Consider the following 4,739-nt stretch of genomic DNA (forward strand, 5'->3'; position numbering starts at 1 on the left):
CTCCGTGGGTGCCCCATTCTGCCGGACTGGCAAGAGAGTCAAAATGAGATGGGGGGCTCCTTGCTCAAAAGATAGGAAACATTCCAAGACGGAGAGAGCAAAGCATTAAACCTGGAGCCGATGCCCTTCTGAGCCCCGGTGATCGCCCAGGCCGCACACCAGTGAGGAGGAGGGGAGGGAGGGGTGGGGGTGGGGGCTGCTCCTTAGGAGGGGGGATCCCTCTACACAGCCTTCCTCTGCGGACCTCCACATGCCGTCGAATGGAAAACAGCATCAGAGCCCCGCCCGCGGCGCAGGAAGCCTCACGCACAAGCTGTCAGGACAGCGCTGCAAGCGGACAGTCATCATCCATATTTGAGTAAAAACCAGGGCAGGAGGCCGGGGCTCCCGCCTTCTCTCCCCGCTTGGGGGGGGGGGGGGGGGTCCTCGGCAGAATTCAGCTGTATCTGTAACATTTTCTTTCCTAAAGACAGAGATTAGCAGCTTGTGACAAAATCGTAAGAATGTTTAACTCTGGGTGGGGGGCAGCGGGGGGAGTTCTTCTTTCCTGAAGTTTTCCGTATCTTTTCAATGGTAAAAGCCAATTTCACCACTTTGAAAAGTTTGAAAGAGACTGCCTATTCCCGGGGCGCCTGGGGGCTCAGTCGGTTGAGCGTCCGACTTTCGCTCAGGTCATGATCTCGAGGTTCGTGGGTTCGAGCCCCGCGTCGGGCTCTGTGCTGACAGCTCAGAGCCTGGAGCCTGTTTCAGAGTCTGTCTCCCTCTCCCTCTGCCCCTCCCCCGCTCATGCTCTGTCTCTTTCTCTCAAAAATAAATAAACATTTAAAATTTTTTTCAAGCACGATATAATTCACATTTCATAAAAGGCACCCTTTGACAGCATCCGATGCCACGGCCCTTAGTACACACTTGTGCACCTGTCCCCAGGATCAGATCCCAGAACACATCCATCACCCCAGAAGGACAGGGTGGGCCCTGTATACACCCCCCTCCCCACCAGGGCCCTTTCTCTGGCTCCCTCTCTCTCCGCGACTCCGTTCCTGCTTTTCTTTCAGTTTCTGTTCGTGGATCGGGGTGTGAGTCACTGCGTTGCTTTCTCACACACATTCTCCTTTTCTCTGTTTCTCCTTCTCTCCCTCTTTCACTCTGAAGGGGACACAGGCAAACCCAAGAAAACAAATAGAAAGACAGACAGGGTGGGGACAGAGAATGTCTGAGGGCTCCGGCCAGATGCGGCAGCCACGGGGACGCCTCTGAGGAGGGGACGGTGAAGCCGATGCTACAGGAAGAAAAGCAGCCACTGCTGAGACACATCCAGGCAGAAGGGCAGCATGAGCAAAGGCCCTGGGGCAGGAAAGAACCTCAGGACGAGCCAGGCAGAGACAGAGGAGCTGGACAGGGGCCTCCCTAGGCACCAGGCTCACAGGCTCTGAGGCGGGAGCCCCAGTCAGCCCATGGCCAATAAGTCACGGATGAACCTCAGAGAACCTTCCAGCACCCCCATGGGGGTGGGGGGGCAGACCACATGCTCAGCGCGGGGGACCCTGAGGTAGACAAGATGCACCTCTGCCTCGGAAAGAGCCTGCAGGGGAAAGCACAACCAGAGCTCAAAACAAAGTTTGTGGGTTGATGCGCTCAATTATTCACTTCAGAAACACCGAGTGTTTGCCGCAAGCCGTGTGCGAGCTCGCGCAGCGCCCAACCTCATGGGGCTCAGAGTCCAGAAGCAGCAGCTCAGCCCTCGTCCTGACACGCGGGAGAGAAAGGCCGGTGCTGAGATGGCCATTCGGTCACGCAGCGCAGCTCCTGGGGCTCCTGCGTGGGGCCCAGCCCCCGGTCACCGGGGCGTTAGCTGAGCGGCCTTCGGCACATCAGTCTCCCTCTCTGGGCCTCCGTTTGAGAAAGGACGGCATGTGCTCGGCCCCTCCCCTGACCCTGACGTTCAGAGAGCCCCCACCCACGCCAGCTGGTGGGGAGCCCCGGAGGGTGGGGCCCAGGCAGCTGGGGGAGGGAGCGGCCCGTGGAGCAGCTGGAGGCTGGCTGTGTCCTTAAGGCACCGAGGGCAGCACCAGGCCAGCTGGCTGGAACCCAACAGCCTGAGGCTCATTTGTGATGCAAATGGCTGGCAGTGGCTGGGAGCCAGGGCACCCCTCCCCAGCCAGGGCCCCAGCCTTTATTGTGAGCGGAGCTGGGGGGGCGGGGGGAGCCCCCCCAGGCAGCCTCCAGGGCCCTTTCCAGGTGGGTCAGGGGTGAGCAGGGACCTGGGGCGGGGGAGGCGCATTCCTGGAGCCTGGGGCTGGGCCGCTGGCCTCGTGGTCCCTGAATGAGTGAGAAAGTGGCGGCTGGCGGGGGACTCCGGCCGCGGAGCGCAGAGGCCACCTCTCCGGCCTTTTCCCTGGGATCCCTCAGAAATCAGGACACCGCTGTGTCCCAGCCAACGCTCCCTGGCCGGTCCCCAGCGCCTCCGCCGCCTCTCCTGGGTCCCCTGCCAAGCTACGGCCATGTGGACCTCCTCCCCACCTTTCCCGGCGCTCAGGGCCTCCGCAAGCCGTGCCTTCCACCCGGGGCGCCTTCCCCCCCACCGACGCCATCCTGCTTCGGGTCTGTGGCCTGCGGCTGTGCATGTACGTGTGTGTATAGTCTTCTTCTTAAAGACGGCGCCCCAAACGGCACACACTTCGGGCTCCACAAAACCTGCACCTGTCCCCAGGGGTGGGAAAACGTCCCGTGACACTCTCTTCCCCGGTCCCGGATTACCTGAGTAGGTCACATCCCCGGTTAGGTCATTCATTCACTCAACAAATATTTACTGAGCAGCTATTACATGCTGGGCAGGTTCCTGGGCACGGGGGCTGGACCAGGGAACACGGCCGACAGAAGTGCCTGCCCTGTGGACTGACATTCTACCAGGGGTCGCTGACACGCAAGCAGGGGATATTCAAGTAATAATAACTGGTAAATGCAGGCTTGAGCTTGATGATAGTGACGGAGATAAAGGAGCAGGGAAGGGAGAGGTAAGGTGAAGCTGTAATTTTTTTACTGTTTCTTTATTTATTTTGAGAAAGAGAGTGGGGGAGGGGCAAGAGCAGGGGAGAGAATCCCAAGCAGGCTCAGCACTGTCAGCGCAGAGCCCAACACAGGGCTCGATCCCCAGAACCGTGAGCTCATGACCTGAGCCGAGATTGAGAGTCAGATGCACAATTCACCGGGCCCCCCAGACGCCTGAATGGGGCTGTCATTTTCCATGGGCCAAGGTAAGAGGTAAGCCATGCAGATAGCTGGGGATGAGCAGTCCAGGCAACGGGAATAGCAGATGCAAAGGCCCTGTGGCAGAGGCTCACCTGAGAGGACTCGACACTTCTCTTGTGGTTTTTATCAGTTTGCAATTAAGTAATTATTCCAGCGATGGCTTCCATATTTTCTCTTACCCGCTAGGACCTCGTAGTTGGTACTTGTTCAATAAATAAATGGAGAAAGCATTTCTGTATGTTTTTATTGGAAGGGAGGGATTGGAGCTGGGTGAAGTCATGGAGCCCCACCCCCACCCTGGAACACCCTGAAGCTCATAGGCTGGAGCTCGCTCGGCACCTGCAGGCTGGAATCGGGGCACGGCTCTAGGGGACAGTGGGCAGCTTTTTCCAGGAGCCTGGGGGCGGCAACATGAGCAGCTGGGAGCCAGGCAGAAGAACGGGGGGGGGGCCCACAATGTCCCAGCTTGGTTTGAGGCACACGTGAGCCCCTTTAGACGCCCCAGAAGCAATCAGGAAACCACTGCAAGGGGGCCAAGTTCCTGCCAGGTCGCCGAATGGGGAAGTGAATTTTAAAAGTGTGGCCCTCAGGCCCCAGGTCATTATCACCTTCCCCCACCCCCACCCCCCACCCCGTGGGGTCCCTGCGGCTCAGGTGCTCAGCAGCAACAACGTCAGACGCCCACACCGGCGGCCCCCGCCCGAGTTCGCAGTGGGACAGGTCCCAGGCGTCGGGAACAGAGACGCCCCACCCACACTGGGGACCCCTCAAGGGGGCAAGAGCAGCTCTGCGGCACCGAAGGGGGGCCTTGGAGGGCACAGGGCACGGGCGCCTCGCAGAGCGGAGCCCCCGCACGTGCTCGATCCGGGCGAGAAAGCAGGGGGTCCGAGCCAGAGGCGCAGGGTCCTCCAGGGAGAGAAGCGGGGACAGGATGGAGATTTGCCTCCGCGGCCCCGGTCGCGGTAAACAGAAGCTGCGCATCTTACCCTGTCGGGACGCCCCGCCGTTCACAGCTGGAGGCTGCACACACCGCCGGGGTGCCAGGGAGGAGGGCCCCTCGGGGGGGGGGGGCCGCTCTGTCCCCTCCCTCCCCGCTAAGCCGTCCCCACCGGAGAACGGTGCGGCCCCTCCTCCGCATGGAGGGGGGGGGAGGCTCAGGGTGGTGTCACACACTATCCTGGGCGGGGCCAGGCGGAAACAGGAGCGGAAGTCGCTCTGGCGAAGGTCGAGGTGCGCGGGGAGCGGTGCACAGGGAAGGGGACAGAACAGAGATGCCGGGGAGTGCTCCGGCCCGTGCCATGCTCCTAACGCCCAGGAGGCTGTTGCAAAGTGGTGGCTGCTNCACATCCAACCTCAGGGCATTTGCACGTGCTGACCCCGCCGGAACGCTCTTCTCACTGTTGCCTCCACACGTGACTTCTGTCCAGCGAGCCTTCTGCTGGACCCACCTCTTAGTCGATTCTTCCCCATCGACCCACCTGCTGCTTCAC

The 4,739-nt window shown here is 60.7% G+C and overlaps 1 long non-coding RNA gene across 1 annotated transcript; it reads right to left on the bottom strand.

Annotated features, from left to right (window-relative positions):
- Window positions 1-857: 857 nt before the first annotated feature.
- LOC144243346 (uncharacterized) lies at window positions 858-4,306 on the bottom strand. The gene is made up of 3 exons (XR_013338626.1): window positions 4,236-4,306; window positions 3,342-3,451; window positions 858-1,146 (listed from the first exon to the last, which is right to left on the bottom strand). It is a non-coding gene; the product is annotated as an uncharacterized LOC144243346 (long non-coding RNA).
- Between the last annotated feature and the right edge of the window lie 433 nt (window positions 4,307-4,739).

Source organism: Crocuta crocuta, unplaced genomic scaffold, assembly GCF_008692635.1.
Source record: "Crocuta crocuta isolate KB4526 unplaced genomic scaffold, BGI_CrCroc_1.0 scaffold27, whole genome shotgun sequence".
Taxonomy (NCBI): domain Eukaryota; kingdom Metazoa; phylum Chordata; class Mammalia; order Carnivora; family Hyaenidae; genus Crocuta; species Crocuta crocuta.